Source organism: Balaenoptera musculus, chromosome 3, assembly GCF_009873245.2.
Source record: "Balaenoptera musculus isolate JJ_BM4_2016_0621 chromosome 3, mBalMus1.pri.v3, whole genome shotgun sequence".
NCBI lineage: Eukaryota > Metazoa > Chordata > Mammalia > Artiodactyla > Balaenopteridae > Balaenoptera > Balaenoptera musculus.
The window spans coordinates 63,888,615-63,909,080 of NC_045787.1; the positions used below are offsets into that span (position 1 = coordinate 63,888,615).

The 20,466-nt window shown below is 38.9% G+C and overlaps 1 protein-coding gene across 3 annotated transcripts in view; it reads left to right on the forward strand.

Moving 5' to 3' along the window:
- Positions 1-5,858: 5,858 nt before the first annotated feature.
- The window catches only part of ATG10 (autophagy related 10), a 231,388-nt gene continuing 216,780 nt past the window's right edge, over positions 5,859-20,466 (forward strand). Inside the window, exon 1 of one of the 3 annotated variants that reach the window (XM_036849389.1) lies at positions 5,859-5,906. The gene's annotated coding sequence lies outside the window, so the exon portion shown is untranslated. The other 2 variants (XM_036849390.1, XM_036849388.1) reach the window with 2 other exon arrangements.

The following is a 20,466-nucleotide window of genomic DNA, read 5'->3' on the forward strand; positions in this document are numbered from 1 at the left end:
CAGAGGAAGGAACACTCCCAAACTCATTCTATGAGGCCACCCTGATACCAAAATCAGAGAGAGATACTACAAAAAAAGAAAATTACAGACCAATATCACTGATGAATATAGATGCAAAAATCCTCAACAAAATACTAGCAAACAGAATCCAACAACACATTAAAAGGATCATACACCACGATCAAGTGGGATTTATCCCAGGGATGCAAGGATTCTTCAATATACGCAAATCAATCAATGTGATACACCATATTAACAAAATGAAGAATAAAAACCATATGATCATCTCAATAGATGCAGAAAAAGCTTTTGACAAAATTCAATACCGATTTATGATAAAAACTCTCCAGAAAGTGGGCATAGAGGGAACCTACCTCAACATAATAAAGGCCATATATGACAAACCCACAGCAAACATCATTCTCAATGGTGAAAAACTGAAAGCATTTCCTCTAAGATCAGGAACGAGACAAGGATGTCCACACTCACCACTATTATTCAACATAGCTTTGGAAGTCCTAGCCAAGGGAATCAGAGAAGAAAAAGAAATAAAAGGAATCCAAATTGGAAAAGAAGAAGTAAAGCTGTCACTGTTTGCAGATGACATGATAGTATACATAGAGAATCCTAAAAATGCCACCAGAAAACTACTAGAGCTAATCAGTGAATTTGGTAAATTTGCAGGATACAAAATTAATGCACAGAAATCTCTTGCATTCCTATACACTAATGATGAAAAATCTGAAAGAGAAATTATGGAAACACTCCCATTTACCACTGCAACAAAAAGAATAAAATACCTAGGAATAAACCTACCTAGGGAGACAAAAGACCTGTATGCAGAAAACTATAAAACACTCATGAAAGAAATTAAAGATGATATCAACAGATGGAGAGATATACCATGTTCTTGGATTGGAAGAATCAATAGTGTGAAAATGACTATACTACCCAAAGCAATCTACAGATTCAATGCAATCCCTATCAAATTACCAATGGCATTTTTTACGAAACTAGAACAAAAAATCTTAAAATTTGTATGGAGACACAGAGGACCCCGAATAGCCAAAGCAGTCTTGAGGGAAAAAAACGGAGCTGGAGGAATCAGACTCCCTGACTTCAGACTATACTACAAAGCTACAGTAATCAAGACAATATGGTACTGGCACAAAAACAGAACCAAGATCAATGGAACAAGATAGAAAGCCCAGAGATAAACCCATGCACCTATGGTCAACTAATCTATGACAAAGGAGGCAAAGATATACAATAGAGAAAAGACAGTCTCTTCAATAAGTGGTGCTGGGAAAACTGGACAGCTACATGTTAAAGAATGAAATTAGAATACTCCCTAACACCATACACAAAAATAAACTCAAAATGGATTAGAGACCTAAATGTAAGACTGGACACTATAAAACTCTTAGAGGAAAACATAGGAAGAACACTCTTTGACATAAATCACAGCAAGATCTTTTTTGATCCACCTCCTAGAGTAATGGAAATAAAAACAAAAATAAACAAGTGGGACCTAATGAAACTTCAAAGCTTTTGCACAGCAAAGGAAACCATAAACAAGACGAAAAGACAACTCTCAGAATGGGAGAAAATATTTGCAAACGAATCAACGGAGAAAGGATTCATCTCCAAAATATATAAACAGCTTATGCAGCTCAATATTAAAGAAACAAACAACCCAATCCAAAAATGGGCAGAAGACCTAAATAGACATTTCTCCAAAGAAGACATACAGATGGCCAAGAAGCACATGAAAAGATGTTCAACATCGCTAATTATTAGGGAAATGCAAATCAAAACTACAATGAGGTATCACCTCACACTAGTTAGACTGGGCATCATTAGAAAATTTACAAACAACCAATGCTGGAGAGGGTGTGGAGAAAAGGGAACCCTCTTGCACTGTTGGTGGGAATGTAAATTGATACAGCCACTATGGAGAATAATATGGAGGTTCCTTAAAAAACTAAAAATAGAATTACCATATGATCCAGCAATCCCACTACTGGGCATATACCCAGAGAAAACCGTAATTCAAAAAGACACATGCACCCCAATGTTCATTGCAGCACTCTTTACAATAGCTAAGTCATGGAAGCAACCTAAATGCCCATCGACAGACAAATGGATAAAGAAGATGTGGTACATATATACAATGGAATATTACTCAGCCATAAAAAGGAACGAAATTGAGTCATTTGTTGAGACGTGGATGGATCTAGAGACTGTCATACAGAGTGAAGTCAGAAAGAGAAAAACAAATACCAGATATTAACGCATGTATGTAGAACCTAGAAAAATGGTACAGATGAACCAGTTTGCAGGGCAGAAGTTGAGACAGAGATGTAGAGAACAAACGTATGGACACCAAGGGGGGAAAACCGCAGTTGGGTGGGGATGGTGGTGTGCTGAATTGGGCGATTGGGATTGACATGTATACACTGATGTGTATAAAATTGATGACTGATTAAAAAATAAAATAAAATAAAAATAAAAAAGGGCACGTGTAAAAGAATTTATTTTACTCATATAATATGAGAGAACCAGGCAAAATGGGACAGCACTGATTTTTCCATGGGTAGGATGGGACAAATAAAATCACTACCGGAAGGACAGGAGTTACATACTTATCAATTACCCATGACTTACAAAGAACAGCAAAATAGGTCAAAGACAATGAATAAGGCTAGAATCTAATAACCCAGAAGAATATGTTATAGACGTGCATAGTTTTTTCAATACCACCCCCCTTCAAAAATGAAAGAACATAGGGCCATCCCAACCAATTCCAGTGGAATAAGACAAGTAACCTGGAAAATATGAGATCACTGCCAGAGTGATCCCTTTAGAACAGTGAATTTCCCTGACAAATTTAAAACACAAGTTATAATTCCCAAATGTCCTCAAATGTTTAAAAGATAAAAATGTCCAACCAAGAATATTAGAAAATGGAGTAAATATCAAAATTCACTAAAATATTCCATAATTATTCATACCAGCTTTATTTATAATAGCCAAAAGCTGAAAATAACCTAAATGTCCTTCCCAGATGAATGGATAAACTGTGGCAACCACCAATTTTTTTACTGTCTCTATAGTTTTGCCAACTACAGTTTTTTTTCTCTCATTCTTTAAGGTAAGTGCTATGTACACAGAGCTTCAAGATAAATTTCTTATCTCTGTCGTCCAATCAGATTAGCTCCTCTAAGTCTTTCTTTTATGTAATTTACCTTTTCCCGAGGACCTCCTGTAAGGTGGAAGAGGACATCTGCCTACCACAGGCTGCAGCAGAGATAGCTATTCTCCCCCTGTATCTACTTTCCCCTTCTTCATTTTTATAAAACAATCCCACTTTGTCAAGGTTTGACTGAGCCCTTGGCTACCTAGCTAGAGAATGCCTTTCCTACTTTCCTTGTATCTTGGTATGGCCCAGAGGATATGAGCAGAAAGAATATGTATAAAAGTATTCATTGATTAAAGGAAAACACTAAATATAATACAGTTTGTATAACCTTATTTTGGATTCTTTTTTTTTTTCCTCCCACTTTACAGTGTCTCAGCAAAATAAAATAAACGAAAAGCCAGAAGTCTCAACTTCTACGAGGCCCTGTGGGAAACATGGACATTTAAAGTGGAATGGACAAACAGAAGCCTGTGAGGGTGAAAAAAAGAATGGTCAGGGAGCTGGAAGGAGAATCAAGGGATTATGGTTTTATGGAAGCTAAGGGAAGCAAGACTTTTTTAAGAAGTGATCAACATGTCCAAATGAAACAGAGAAATCCAATAAAATAAGGAATGAAAATGATTAATGATTCATAGATCATTACCCTTAGTCTCAGTTTCATATCGATAAAATGGGTATCTCATGTGGTTATTATAAGATTAAACTAAACATAAGCTTCTGGTTTGTGGTAGGTGCTCAGTAAATTTTATACCTTCCTTTCTCTCTTTTTGTGATTAACTCATTGTTTTATTCTAATGCTCATTACTAGTGAGGAGCCCTGCTCGAGGCTGGGTAGGCACTGATGACAGACTCTGCACTAAAGTACTCTGTAGTGTACGGACTGCCAGTACTATCCCTTGCCTGGAAGCTACCTGATTTACTTTTAGTTTCTTTGGTTTTGGCAGGTGAATTATGAAAATTAAAAACATCTCAAATGCAAAAAAAAATTTTGTTAACATGGTGTGTTGTTGTTAATGCATGAAAAATGTTTGTAAATTACTGAACACAATGTAAAGCAACACATTCTTATCTTTGTATTAAAGCTTTATGTTTTTACTTATTTTTATTGTTTGGCCCTGCCGCACAGCTTGCGGGATCTTATTTCCCTGAACCTGGGTCAGGGCAGTGAAAGCACAGAGTCCTAACCACTGGACCGCCAGGGAATTCCCATAAAGCTGTATGTTTTAAAGATAACTGCTTAAAGTTGGAGACACCAACCCACTGAAATTCTCACTGCCCTGTGATTTTTAAAAAAGCAAGTGGATAATTTTAGTTGGCAGCTATCTGATTAATTTATATCTATAGTTGCTCAAACATGTTAGGACAGTTCATCTTTACTAGCAGAATCTTTTTTAAAATTGAGTTTTAAACTATTTTACATGCAGTAAAATCTATCCCTTTTATGAGTTTTGGCAAACAAAGATATAGAACATAGAACAGTTCCATTACCCCTCAAAATTTCCTCAAGCCCCTTTTTAGTCATTCCTTTCCCTTGGTCACTACTGATCAGTGTTGTCCCATTTTCAGACCCTTTTACTTTTAAATAATTATAGGCTCACAGGAAATTGCAAAAATAGTACATAGAGTCCTGAGTACCCAACACCTAGCTTTCTCCAGTGGTGACATCTTACATAACTGTCGTACAAGATCAAAACCATGCCCTGCATGTTTGAAGGCAGATTTTCTTTCACTTCTTTGCCTGTGTTTACTCTTTTCTTTTGACACAAATTTAATTCTGTTGTGTTAAAAGGAGCAGATGCTAGTTTTCCCTTAGATGTCTACCGTTGCATTTTCAGTATTTCAGCTGGTCACCCCTGTTACTCCTACATCTTTTTCTAGTCTTTTCATTATCCCTTTTCCCAATTTAATTCTCCTGCTAGATTTTTTTTTTTCCTGAGCTTTGTGACACAGATGGTACTATTGCCAATTCCCGAATCCCTAACTTTTGCCTCGGTCCTTAAGTTTCAAAGGGGATGGTGCTTGTGCTTAATTGTGTTCACAGTAATTTTGCAGCTTGCGTTATGAGAGCCGGCACGGTTCTCGAACCCCCGAGAGACGTTCTAGGGGCACTAAACGGTTCAACTCCGTTCTTGGCCTACCTTTCACCATTGGTCATCCTTTTATTTTCCAGATACTTGGCTGTTTGTTAGAGGAGAGTATGCAGTGACTCTCGAAACCGCTCGCAACCCCTCCTCTCCCTCAATGCGCCGCCTTTGTGATGCGCTGAGGGAACAGCCGCTGTTCGGTTCTTTAGGCTGCTGAGGTGCGGGGCGGGGCCTCGGCGGCTGCCGTAGCAAACTGCAGGGAGGTCACGCCCTCCGGCCCCCGCCCCACGCACGAGGCCCACGACGTCAGCCGCCCGCGCGAGCCTACTCCTAGGGTGTGCGGGAGGTCCAGTGCGCATGCTCCGATTGGGTCGCCTCTGGCGACGGAGGCTGAGGGATGGGTAGAGAGCGGTCTTACTAGTGGGCGTCCCTGCTGGCTGGCTCTGCTCCTCTGCCACCGCCCTCTTGGACCCTGGTGGCCCGTTGCTCCCCTCCCCGCGACCGCTGGCTTGGCGGTAGCTCGCAGGGTGAAGGGTCCCTCTCCCCGGCTCCCCTCCTCCCACCCCGTCGCCCCGCCCACTCTGGGCTGGGCGGCAGGGTCAGGGGCCGAGCGGAGCGGGGTGAGTATTCCCACAACCTTTGCCGGCCGTCTCTTTCCGGCTCTGTTTTCCGCACGGTCCTCAGCCCACTGCCGGGATAGAGAGGAAGGGCGGGCGCGGGTGGGCGGGAAACAGCCCAGCCCCGAACAAAAGGCCGGGGAAGCGGGGCTCCCGCCCGTGAAATGCAGGCCGGGTCGCGCTGGAGCCGCTGCGCGGGGCGAGCCGCTGGCGGGTGTGGATCGCACTCCTGGGCCACCATGGAGACCTCACCCTCGATTTAGGTAGTTACAGACCTGTGTTTAAAGCCTGTACCGAGACAGAAATTCTTTGCCTCGTAACCTTGAAACAGAGGATATGAAGTTACTGGTGATTCCAGTGGTTAAGTGCCACTTAACTTGAAGGAGTTTCTAATCATTAAGAATTAGGAGTTTTTCTTCCAAATAACGTATCTACTCAGCATTTGAAATCACGAATGGGGGGTGGGTGGGATAAAGGAATAGTTAACTGATTTGTAGAAACAAACTTTTATGATGGTAGAAATTATAAACATCTCTGACAAGGCGAAAGGATAGCTACATGTCTTTTCAAAGTCAAAATAGAGCCGTGTCTAATAGGCCCACCTGAGAATCAATTAATTATCTAGGAGACTATACTTTTGCTTGACATAGTATCGATTAGGGCCCAGGCTTTGCAGTTACTTTTTTTTTCTTTTTGTCTAATGGAGCAAATTATTTCTGACTGGGAGAAAAAAATACTACTGATGATTATTGTGTTATTGCCCTATTTCCAAGATTTTTATAATTTTTACCATTGAGCTTGCTCCTTCATTATGAGTTCAGTTAATCTTTGCCACAGGCTCACTTTGTATGAATCATGTTTATAACGTTTCAAAAATTACATTTCGACAATGGCCTCACTCTTAAGTGGCAAAAGCTTAGTTTATACTTTTTAGAAGTGGAAGGCATAGGCCCTATGTAATGTTAAATTACATTTTTAGAATCCTGCGTAGAATCCTCCTTGCTTCTGAAGGGTCAAATATGGACAAGAGGAGACATTTACAAAATGAAAACTTGGCCAAAAAAAAAAGTTGAGTATTGAGAAAGTCAAATTAAAGTCTTGCAATTACAAGGTTTAAAAATTGATATTTTAATTGAAACTAGTGGAAACAGTCTTTTCACTGGTTCTAAACTGGATTCATTGGATATACAATAGAATGTTACAAGATTATGCTTTTAAGTTTCTGAGAATGATAAGCAACCCCTTAGGAAAAACAAGTAGGGTAAAGTTTATATAAGTAGTTTCCTTAAGACTGGGCTTGATTTGGTTATTAATATCTTTGAAGCCTAGAGACGTGTTTGGGACCCTAGAGGCAGTGTTTGAAACTGTTTTAAACATGCTCAGGGAACCATAACAACAACAAAATGGCCTCGAGATTATTTGGTGATTAACAAATGTCTTCAGGGGCCAAGTGCAGCTGGGTATAAAACAACTGGAAAGTAGGGAAACAGAGAAGAAACCCTACGTAAAAGCATCCAGGTTAGGGAGAGGCAGCTGAAAACGATGCAGAGCCAGAGGCTCCTCTAATGTACCTGGCACCCCAGGCCTTAAAGTGCTTGATCTTGTAGGTTTATAGGACCCAGAAAGAGTATTTACTAATATGAATTTAGCTTTGAAGTTAGGGTTATTTCATATCACTGTCATGTAATAGCTTTTCGAGAAAAACTTTTTAATCATCTCTTTTGAGTTCAAGAACTTACAATAGTTTCCTGTTGTCCACTGTTTTAAATAGAATCTCTTTAGAGTTTTAAGGTGATTTAGAAACTGCTCCACCCCCCCCCCCCCCTTCCCACCCCCAGTATTCCTATATTCCTTAATATTCCTAACACTCTCTAGTTAGGCTCTTTACCTGTCTACTCTGCCTCATTTCAACCTGTTCCTAGATTCACTGACTGCCCCCACTCCTCATCATTTTTTTGTAGCATCTCTGCCTTTCAGTATCCTTTTATACTTCTAGGATTATCTGAAATGTAACTCTTCTAGAGCAGAGGCTCTGGTTCCAGACTGACTGCCTTAGGTCAAACTGCCACATTTAACAGCTGTTACCTTGGACAATTTGCTTAACCTCTCTGTCCCAATTTCCTCATCTGTAAAATGGAGAAAATCACAGTGACTACCTCATAGGGTTGCTGTGAGGATTTAACAAGTTACTATAGTTTTGGTACATAGTAAGAGCTGAATACATGCTATTATAATGATTATTTAATCCGTAGTAATTCTTTAGACAGTGGTTGTACAATTTATCACTAATTTTTACTGTCTTTTATTCTCTAATGTTCTTTTCAGTTTGAATCTTTTCTTATAAATTTGATTGCAAACTGTTGAGGGCAAAGATCATGTATTACAATCTTTTAAAAAAGTCTCTTAAAGTGCTCCCAGGATGATTCTGGGGGCTGGATATATTTTTTTCCCTATCTTACTATCTAGTTTTCTATTTTCTGTTTTCCATTTTACTTCTGTTGCTTATATTTTAAAATTTATACCCTATTTTGTCCTAAAAGTATTTACAGTAGATTATAAACTATATATAATATAAAAACATACAAAATAAAGGTAAATCAGTCATGAAAATATGAAGCTTGAATAGAAAGGTGAGGTTGGGGTGCATTATACTCAAATACATACTGTGACCAGTTGTATAATTGTTAGTGGTGGGATACAGACTGAGTTCTGAGCTTCATGATGGTCAGAGGAAAGAAGGAAACATATCACTTGCTGAGGAAAAACAGCTTCCTTGGAAGTGTTTAGTGAGTGAAATGCACATTGTGATCACAGATTTCAAAGGTATGCATGCAGAGTCATACTAAGAAACCCTAGGGTTAAGTTCTCCAACCTTGTTAAGCCTACTTCTCATTTTTTCTCAAAGGGGGCTCAACTGCCATTTTTATGGAACTGTTCCATACATTGCAGGATGCTTATCATACTTGGTCCCTGAGCACTAAAGGGCAATAGCAAACTACAACCTCCACCCCCCCTTTGTGACAACCCAGTTTGGTCCTACTCATTTCCAAACAACCCCTTCAAGAGTGGTTCCTCCTGATGTTGGGAACCATTGGACCTTATCTGCCCATACTTTATACAACCTATGCTTCAACTACTGCCTTTTTTTTTTCCTTTTAACCTAGCATATTCTTTTCAGGCCCTGTCTTGCTGGAGCTCTTCCATCTTTTTGACATGCTTTTGTCTCCACTTGTTAGGCCCTTATTCAAATTTCAAAATTCAGTTCTGCGTTTTCCAGACTCACTGTTTTTTTGGAGTCTTCTCTGATTTTCCCAGAAAAAGTTTGACACTTCTTCCTCTGAGGACACACACATAGCAAGTGCTAGGATATTGTAGGTGCTGAGTGAATGAATGAAAAGCTTGTGGAAATAAGAAGGCACATTAATCTAGCCTTTAATGAAGACTTTGCAAGAAGAAAAATTTAAAGGGATTGTCTCTTCCATTACAAAAAAGTCCAACAGCTTTTTTTTTCCAAAAAATAATGACACTTGGTAATATATTTTAAAAACACATTGCTCTATCATATATTCAGACTATTTAGACCAGCACTGAGTCCATAACCTCTGATACAGTGTTGATCTTTTTGTACCTTCTTATTTGTTGAATATCTTTGGCCAAGGTCATAAGCCTTTAGTTCCTGGTTCTGGTCTAATTAGTATATGTGCTGACTAGAGTTAGTTCTACAAGTCCCACTGTTCAAAGGCAGCAAAAGAGTTTGAGCTGGTGGATCAGTTCAAATCATCACTGTCAGAGGAACAATTTCTCTCATGTGCATGCAGAGAAGTCTTGGTTTATGTAAAAAAAAATGATAATCTTCTTATAAAAGTAATGACACCGGTATCAGAAAGGTTAGATGTCATATAAATCTGTTGTTTGAATGGGAAAAGATCCAACTGATGAATAGGCTTAAAAGTTTAGTTGAAGAAAGGTGCTATAAAGAGGTAGAGATATGTAAAATAAATTCATTTAAAATTTTGAATTTTTCTTTTGTTCCTTACAATTTTTACTTAATATTTGCTGTGTGCTTAACCCTGTTATAGGTGGTAAGATATAAAATTATAAGTCACAGGTCCTCAGCTGTTTAGACATTGCTCTATCATCTTCCGGTTTTCCTTGCTGTGGAAGAGATGGCTGAGGCTACACTGATTTTTGTTCCTTTGTAGGTAAACTGTTTTTTTCTGCCTGCATTTTTGTTTTCCTTTTTGTTCTTTAAATAAAGATGTTGCATAGACTACCTGTAGGCATAGGTTTCCTTCTAGCAGTTTTCTCAAACATAGTGAGTCCACTCAATTTATAGAAGTAAATCTCTTTAATCTTTCTTTTACCCAGATCAGGAAAAATTTTTCAATGATATGTTTGCGTATGATTTCAATTCAGAAATGCCAGTTATTTGTAGGTTAGATCTGTGTTCTTTGTCCTTTCTATCAATCAGTATGCATTGTTTTCATCTTGGTTCTTTTTCTTCCATGTTTGGAGATCACCTCATGTGTATATGCTAAAATGTTAATGAGATTCTTTTCCAGCTTCTGTACTTCTCTCTTTTGCCTCTTTTATAGAGTTTGTCTAATATTGGGTTGGCCCAAGTTCATTCCAGTTTTTGCATAACATCTTATGGAAAAACCCAAACGAACCTTTTGGCCAACCCAATACTATATGTTTGAATTCCCTTCCAGTTTTTTCTTCTTCAGTTTCCTTTTTAATCTTAGCTGTTTTTTTCCTTCTCATCTCTTGCTTTCAGAGGCTGCATTTTTATTTTTCCTTTTTCTTTTTCAATTGGTAAATTAGATAATTTCTAAGTTTTTCTCCTGATTCCGAGTATAAGCCCATTATAGGAGCAAGCTTTCTCTCTTCCTCTTTATGGCAGTGCTCCTCTTTCTTATGGTGCACAAGCTTCATCTTGGCCCTGTGCTATTATTGAGGTTTTTGGTTTTCTTACCTTGACAGAAGAGGGACTTGTGTAGGGATGGTGTTGCTCATTCTTGTCAGAGTGAGTAAGCTACCTTCATCCTCCTCACTACACTTAGATGCTGGAGGACTCTTCTCAGTGTTAGGTTGGAGAGCATATTGATAGATATAACCCAATTTATGAAGGATAGATCTTTCTGTACTCAGGAGAGTCTTCTTTTCCTATTGTCTAATCTTTCAGTCCTATGTCTCTAATGAGGGGAGTATTTTTCTGTAATTTGAAGTGGTTTATAGTTTTTTTTTAATAAATTTATTTTATTTATTTATTTTTTTGGCTGTTTTGGGTCTTTGTTGCTGCACGTGGGCTTTCTCTAGTTGCAGCGAGTGGGGGCTACTCTTCGTTGCAGTGTGCGGGCTTCTCATTGTGGTGGCTTCTCTTGTTGCAGAGCATGGGCTCTAGGCGCGCGGGCTTCAGTAGTTGTGGCACATGGGCTTCAGTAGTTGTGGCTCGTGGGCTCTAGAGCGCAGGCTCAGTAGTTGTGGTGCACAGGTAGTTGCTCCACGGCATGTAGGATATTCCCGGACCAGGGCTCGAACCTGTGTCCCCTGCGTTGGCAGGCGGATTCTTAACCACTGCACCACCAGGGAAGCCTGGTTTATAGTTTTTTGAGTGTAGTGGTGAGACTGTATTCTTCTGAGGGCTCATACTGCTCCCACAGCTACCTATTGCTGACACCTTCCACTTCTGGCCGTGAACATTATATCATTGGTAAAGAATGTTCTTGAAAGAGAGTTACTAATGGGTATTAGAAGCCAGTTGTGGCATTTGCCAATTTTTGTGGTGTAAATATTCCCACTGTGGTCAATTTCAGGCTGTCAACATGATGTCAACTGGCTCCCCAAATTCCTGAAAACTTAACTATTGACTCTTTGATACAATCCAGCTCCAGCATGCCACTGCATAAAGTCCCACTGAAGGAGATGTTCCCTAAACTCTTGGAAGATGGTGGGAGTTGAGGAAAGGAAGCGGTCTCATGAACTCTGTCCTCAGCCCCAAGCTGCGGGGCCACTGCAGGCTCTTTTTTTCTGAAGGAAATATAGAATTGAGAGTGAGATGCCTTCTTACCCTCTTCCTAACTGGACCTTTTGCCGCAGAGGCCATAGCAAGCATCAGCTACCAATAAAGCTACCTCAAATCCCTCAATTTCAGTTTAGGTACAACGTTGTATCCCGTTTAAAGTTTGATTTCAGATATGTGTTTCAGGAAGGCAAGGAGGGAGTGCTGAGCCTGCTGGCCAACTGCTGCCAAGCCTGAATCAGCTTCCTTTCTTTTGCTGCTTCCTGTGCTATTTATTGGATTACTGGGGTCACACCTGCTGTGCCCTGCCCAGGCTGCCAAATGCCTTGAAATCCAGGCCCGTTAATACCCCTATTAAAATGATCTATCTTTTGTCTCCGTGTTCTAGCATGAATCCTCAAAAGTATCTCTGGTGCTAATTACAAATGCTTATTTTGGGGCCTTCAGAATCAGGTAATGTTTCTGGTCTGAGCCTAGGATTCCACATTTAAATTTGTACCCTGGGTGCTTCTTTACTCTCTAAAATTTGAGGACCACTGCCCGAGGATCCTGCTAGGTAAGTGATTAACTAATCTAAATTAATTCAAGCCAAATTCTCATAAAGATAATAGGTTGAATTCACTTCCCTAGCTAGTAATTGCATGTTTTTTTAGGAAAGAGTCTAAATCTACAGTTAAAATGCAGAATTGCTGCAAGGAGGGACAAGTGCAGAGGAAGTTGCCTACTTTTATTAGTTAAAAATGATCTTTAATGTTTAAAGGGGTGCATAGTACAATATGTTCTGTGATAATCACATTTTTGTAAATGATCTTAAGTTCTGGAGAAATTTAGTTATATGTCTTACAGTGTTTTAGTCTTGTTATGACTCTGATATATATTGATTTATAGATTCATCAAAAGAAATGTCTCTGACCAAAAACACAAAACAAACAAAGAATCAGTTCCCCACACATTAGATTAAAAATCCTATAAAAAAATGTGGAGAGTTGTAGTGAAAAAAAATTGTTTTTAAAATTAAGAAGGATCATTTGAACAATGATTATATACACAGTGTTAGAATTCATTGGGGCCGCTTTTCTTAAAAGATATATTTAATAGCAGCAGAATAAGCTTCTTCACACTGTCTACTTTAGGGCTAACCTATAGTTTAGAAAGACTTCTTTCACTTGGTGAGGAAAAAAAATTATTCTACCTTTCCAATCTTTAGCCTCTGTTGGAGCACTTAAAGTTTTGATTGTTTGAGCTTAAAAAAAACAAACAAACAGCTGTTCAGCAAGCGTGAAACTCAAACAAAATAGATGTATTAACAACTTACACTTTATGACATGAAAGAGCTCTGACTCATTTCTGACTTTTCCTTATAATAAGAGATGAGAGGTTCATTGTTAAGGATAAGATGAGAATTGGAAGTAGTCTTTTACTGTGAGTTCATCTGTGTTCTGTTGTCACCTCTGGTCTGAAGGTAGCTTAAGTCTGGAAACATAGGCAGTTCACATGTCTCAGGTTTTCCATGTGCAAAATAAGGATTATTCTTGCCATTATTGCTTAATAAGCTGCAGTTGTGGTTATTTCCATTTTTGACCATAATTTCAGCCATCTCATAATAGAAAGTTCTTAAGATTCTAATTTCTGTCTCTACTAGTCTAGGAACTTGGTAAAGGACAAGAGTATTACAACTTGAAAAGTACCTATAAAAATGTTAATTGAATTATATTTTCATTTTTAATGAGTTGAAATATTCTAACTTGAGCAAAGAGGCAATAATTACTCAGTGATATTTCATTATACCATATTATGATGATTTGAATTGAGATGGATATCATTTTAATATAATATAATTCCTAATTTTGTAATCAAGCCATAAGTGTTTTTATTATTGTATGTAACATCCTTCAGCAAAGCCCGGTCCTTAGATAATTTTAAAAGTATTCAACCAAATATTAATTAGTGCTTTGATGTTCAGTCATCTTGCTAGTGGCACAGTGCTGTTAATTAGATAAACTATGGCTATTGAGTGAAATTTTATGTTTTGACTAACATTTTGAAGAGTTCAGTAAACCTCAAGTAACTGGAGGGCTTAGGGAATGGAGTGTTTTCACTTAGTTCAATTTTGTTATTAAGTGAAGGTTTGTTTGGAATTTATAGAATGTTCCAAAATGTATTAGTATTATTTATGAATTACATTCAGTTTTTCTTTGATTTAGTATCTCTCAGTATATGTCACGGTCATCATATAGTTGGAAAAATTATTTCTCTAACCACTTTGTTTTGGTCTTTCTATTCTTGTTCTGTATCCTCTCCCTAAGTGATCAAATGTGTTCTGTTATCTATGAAATGCTGATTTAGAATCAATATTTCTAGCTCAGATTTCTCTTTCCTCTTGAGTTCCAGATCCATCTAAAAATTCCTGCTAGATCTCTTTGCTGGGTATTCCATAGGCATTTCAAACTCAAACTCTGTAGTGCTACATTAAACCCATCTCACTCCCCAGACCTGTTTTTCCTAGAGGGATCTGTTTCAGTTAGTAGACTACCACTTAAGGCAAAGAGCTAGGACTCTTTCTTGAACCTTTTCTCCCATCAATCCCTTACATATCAAGGTCAGCCAGTTGTTGTAATGAGTATACTACACTATCAAAATAACTTTTGAATCCGTCTCTCTTCTACCCTACTGCCAATCTTTGGCTCTGTTTAGCATTATTTTGTCTCTCCTAAATGATTGTAAGGACCTTTTAACTGGTCTTCAGTCTGGTTAGATCTGTAGTCCCCTTTGGAAACCAGAATGCAAATCTGATCAGTTTACTCCCATTTCAAAACCCTTTTGAGCCCTCAGGCTACAAGGCTCTCTTGTCTTCATCAACTGTGATTTTCTCAGTACCCTTCCTCTACCTCTGTATTTCAGTCAAACAAGAGTTCTTCAATTACCAGACCTTCTCTTACATTCTTGGGCATTTGCACAGTCTGTTCCCTTTACCTCCTCCTTTTGCTAAGATAGCTTCTGTTCTTCCTTTTACAGACTTCTTAGATGTCACTTTCTCAACTTTTATCTGCACTGAAGCACCTTGTTAACGTGAATTCTTTGTGTAAACTGGAGATCTCACTTACACCCTTGAAACATTTGACTGCCTTTGTAGAAGCCCCTGGAGTTTATCGACTCTTCTGTACTTGGTTCCTGTACTTGGTGCTTTCTCTTCCCAAACTTGTTCTCCCACTGTTTCCCTATTCCTCTCTATTGTGATCTCAGGAGCACACATCCACAGTAAAAAAAAAAAAAAAAACTTGTCTAAACCCTTAATTCATTATTTCCTTTACTACATTCTGTGGAGTAAGATGTTAAAAAGTGTTCCCAGGAAAAAGAATTTTGTGGTCAAAAGAGTTGGGAAACCCTGAGTTAATAGTTTCCCCATATAAATGTGCATTGTGAATCTCCAGGGTGGGAGTAGTGAGTGGATGTAGTGTGGATGTTTCCACACGTATCTTACATGATGTTAACATCTGCACAGGTTAGTGCTTCCACTAACTTGTTTTAAAGGAAACTTGACTTAAAAAACAAACAAACAAACAAAACCCAAAAACTCTTTGAATGGAGGCTTTTTCCTCCACTCTACAAAGCTCAGGGTGCTGAGATTGCTGGTAACCCCCACTTCTGAAGAGCCAGCTTTAGGTTACTGCTTCTCCAGCCTCATGTAAATATTCCTGCTCCTTTGAGGCTCATGAAATTCAGCTCTACCAGGTATGGCAAGGTAGACTTTTTTCTCACATGCTGTCCCTAATCACTGGTAGTTGCTGCCTTGAGCGCCATCTTGAGAAGGAATCCAAGGCTGTGTTTGGCTATCATGAACACAGGTATTGGTTTATTAGTGATTATCTTGATGGACTTGGCATTATATACCACATATTACTTACCACCTCTGTGCTCTATTGTCTTCTACCATTTGCCCCTTGTCATTTCTAAATCTCCTAGTTTAACTTACATATTTTTTAAAGAGCTCTGCATTCCCAGTAGCTCTCAGAATAATCCTAAATGACTTCAGTGTCCATGTGGAAGACAGCAAACATTATACATCTTATAGTTTTTTAAACTTTGTGAGCTCCAGTGACCTTCATCTCCAAGCTACCTTATAACTTATTTCCATGGCCACAGCTGAGACCTTCTCAATTTCTAAATCTCATAGTCTTCCCATCTTCCATTTCCCTCCTTTCACTGCAGTTGTCCTTTACCCTCTTTCATATGCAGTATTTCTTGATACTGCCATATTTTCCCAGCCCCTTTAACCTTCTCTTGGCATCTTTTCTTTTTCTACATAATCTGGACCTCTGAGCTGTTCTCACGAGCATATTCTGTTTCCTCTTTCACCCTTATCCTTACACTGACTCAACCCAGCAAAACCTCAACTTGCATGCATAGTCAATGCAGCCCTCTCTGCTTGTTCTGACACCTGGGGAGCTGAGCACTGCTGAAGGCAACCACAATACCTCACAGAGTGTTGCACTGCAAATTCAGGCTCCCAACCTGTGCTGGGCCTTCACTTGTATCTGCTCATCTTAAAATGCTGTCCTCTCTTCTTCTTCACCATCAATTCCTAATTTATACTCGCTTTCTCAAACACTCTCCTTTTATCATTATCCTCTACCCCTGCATCTGAAAATCTTGTGATCATCAGACTTTGTCTTCCTTAATTTGGGGTGCCATTTGAAAAACTTCTCTAATTTTTATGTTCATCCTCAAATGCCTTTCCTCTGCAAGGGACAAGGTGTTAATTGTGTTGTTCAAATCCATCCTCCTGTGCTGATGACCACATCTCCTCCCAGCCCCTTTAGGATATTGCTTCATCAGTCACTTTCTCTCTTTGGTATTTTTAACTTTTCCCTCTCTCCAACCCTCTTTGCTCAGCTTAAACATATATTCATATCTCCCTTTCTTAGGAAAAACAGTATCCTCCCTTAAGCCTGTGTGCTGCTTCTGTTACCAATTTGTATCTACTTTTCAATCAAATTTTTTGAAAAGTAGTCTACAAAGTTTTTACTTATTTCCTCACTTGCAGTTTTCTTCTCAGCCCACCACAACCTGGCTTCTCTCTCCAACATTGCTGAAACTGCTCACTAAGTCCTCAATGACTGCTTCATTTTCAAGCTCCATGGATGTTTTCAGTCCTTTTCTTAACGGACCTCTCTTTTCTTTTGACATTGTTGGTTCTTTGTTAGTTATTCTCTACACCCTGGGCTCTGTGGCACTGCTCTTGCTAGGATCTCCTAATGCCTGACTCATTCTCTAGCTCTTTTGTTCGTTCCTCTTCCTCAGTAGGTCCCTTAAATGCTGCTGCTCTGAAGGTTTCTTTCTCAACCCACTGCTTTTCTCACTATGCATAGAGGTTCCTAACTTTCTGGTTAAGACCCCTCAAACAGTCTGTTGAAAATTATAGAATCTTTCCTTTCCAAAATATAGATAGGCATATACATACAAAATTTAGTGTAAAATTTCATGACCCACCAGAAGGCTTATTAAGAATTTGCTATTGCATTCCAGCTGGGCAGTATTCACCCTCATGGTTTCATTTGTCTCTTTTAAACAGATGACTTCCAAATCTCTTAAGTTCATTTTAGCTTGTCTCCATACCTTAAGATACGTATTCTTTCTGCTGCATTTCATTGCCTGGCTTCAGGTCCTCATGACCTCTCATCCAGCAACAGCTTCTAACTCTCCTCCCTGCCCTCAGGCTGTACCCTTCAGATCCATCCTCCACAGAACCACCAATGACTTACTATTCTGACCTTTTCAGCTCCAATGTCTGATTCTCTGTTTCCTATGGAGACAGTCCAAACTCTGGTATGGCACACAAGTGACCTTTCAGGAAGTTCATCACTATTCTATCTGGTATCTTTGAGGCCCTTCCCATCCACTTCTCCTCCACTAGTGACGGCAGACAGATTTAACTTGCATGGGATTTGACTATCTCTATCTTACTATAGTCTCTTTATCATGTTGGTGACATCAAACTTGCGGTTCTCTACACCCTTACTTACCTTAGTTCACACTGTCCTCCCCGCTTGGACCACTGTTCTAACCCCTGTGCTTCACTCACTGACAATTTGCCCTGCAAAAACTCCTACTTAACCTTAAAGATTCATCTCCACCCCCACCCCACACACTTTCCCACACCATCCCCTCTTTGTAAGGAACTCTTCTTGTGCCTACCATAATCTGTGCATCACTCCGTTTATATACTTTAACTCAAAGTCCTCTTTTCCATTGCTATCAGAATTAAGAGTTGAGCTGTTAATTGAGAAATTTGATTAAAGCTAGAGTTTAAAAGATACATATGTACTTAAAACATTTTATTTCAACTTAAAACATATAAACATTCATTTGCGAATTTTCTCGTGTATGACCAAGGCATTTTCTTTGAGTATGGGTACTTGATTGGAATTCATTGTTCATTCTTAATTATACTGAACCTGGAATGCATCCTGTAAATTTCTAGTTTTGGTTTAAATGAAAGAACTCAAGCCACTTGTGCCGCAATCTGAGTGCATAATCCTTGATTTGTATGATTTTTTTCCCCTCAGCCAATCTTTTCAGTTGTATTGTCTATAACTAGTTCAATAGTAGTTTGTTTTTTCTTATGAAGACTTACCTTTATACTCTTTCCAAGTCTTTATGAAGTCTACATCATAGAAATAACAGTTGTGTTTCTTTTTTACTTACATTTTATTGGTTTGGTTTGTGTTGCATTTAATTAAAGTATGTATTTATGATACATGAATATGGTTTGTGAAAGTACACTCAACTGATAGGAGTAGAGATGCTTCATAAAAAGCATGCTGTAGACATTAGTCATTGTTTTACAGAGGGAATAGATGCTGTATCAATTAATCTGGCAAGTTGAATGGAGGTTGGTCTTATAAGAGAGTTTCTGCTGTAATTATTGTTACTGGTTATCTCCCTTCATTGCAAGATAAGTTTTTTTTTTGTTTTGTTTTTTTTTACAGTTCATACTTCATTTACTTATTCATTCATCCAACAAATGTTTATCAGGTTCAGTCTAGAGCCAGGCACTAAGCTGGGTGCTGGGGGTACCAAGATGAATTAGACTCGGATCTTGTCTTTGAGATGTTCATGGTCTAGTGGGGGAAACACAAGGTACATCTTGATGGAAGCATCCTGGAGGGACACCTGTAGAATGTTTATGAGTTTGCCAGGTGGGTAAACACTTTTGCAACCACGAAAGACAGAGAAGTAATCAGCTATAGAGTGACTGTCCCCCAGGGAACCTTTGGCAATGTCTGGTGACATTTTTGGTTGTCACAACTGGGGAAAAGGATGCTACTGGCATCCCAGTGCATAGAGACCAGGAATGCTGCTCAACGTCCTACAATGCTTCATTCAAGATAAGTTCTTACAAGGCAAGGACTATACATTTTTTCATTTTTGTGTGTCTAACCTTTACCTATGCACAGTGCCTACTACTTACATACAATATGTATTTGTTGGATGAGTGAACAAATTCTTATGTAGGTCATACTAAATTTGAGTAATCAGAAAGAACACTGGACTGGGAATCAGCTAGTATAGACAGATCATTGGCCCTGGAGCCAAACTGGGGTTTGAACTTTTCCTCATTTGTATTCTTGAGCAGATTACTTACTCTTTTTCATTTGAGGAATGAGGGTAACAGCAGCCTTTGGGTTGCGCGAGGATTAAATGGAACTGTGAAGTGTCTAGCATAAGTACCTGACATAGTAAGCAGTTAACAAGTGCTCGTTGTCCTGATGATGCTTATCACTAATGAGGAGAATGTGGGAATTCACTTGGTCCAACTTTTCTCATCAAGAGACTTGAACTATATAATCTGTGAGTTTCCTTCCAGCTGCTCTAAAATTTTCTTTCTATAAACAATGTTTCATGTTTTGGATAGATTTATATAACAAATATATGGGTAATCCTTGATTTTGGCACATTTGTAGACTCAGTAAAGTAGGTAATTAATTAGGTGATCATCACCTTACACCTTGCAAAACAAATACTTTCAGGCTTTAGAACATCTTTTGTTAGTGGGTTGAACTCTAATATAAGGTGTGAAGAACAGCCCAGCTCCACTAATCACTGTGATGCTGTCTGTATAAGAGCTAAGGTAGGAGATAGAGAAGGAAGTGTGAGGAGGTTGTTTGGAAGCATTAGCTTAGAAGAAGTGAGATAATAAACACTTGAAAGTAAATTTATGGACAAACTATGTATTTGTTATCAATACAAAGCTAGGTTTTGGGTTTCCATTTTTTTTTTAAATAAATTTATTTATTTTTGGATGCATTGGGTCTTCGTTGCTGCGCACGGGCTTTCTCTAGTTGCGTGAGCAGGGGCTACTCTTCCTTGCGGTGCGTGGGCTTCAGTAGTTGTGGCTTGCGGGCTCTAGATCGCAGGCTCAGTAGTTGTGGTGCACGGGCTTAATTGGTCTGCAGCATGTGGGATCCTCCCGGACCAGGGCTTGAACCCGTGTCCCCTGCATTGGCAGGCGGATTCCCAACCCCTGCGCCACCGGGGAAG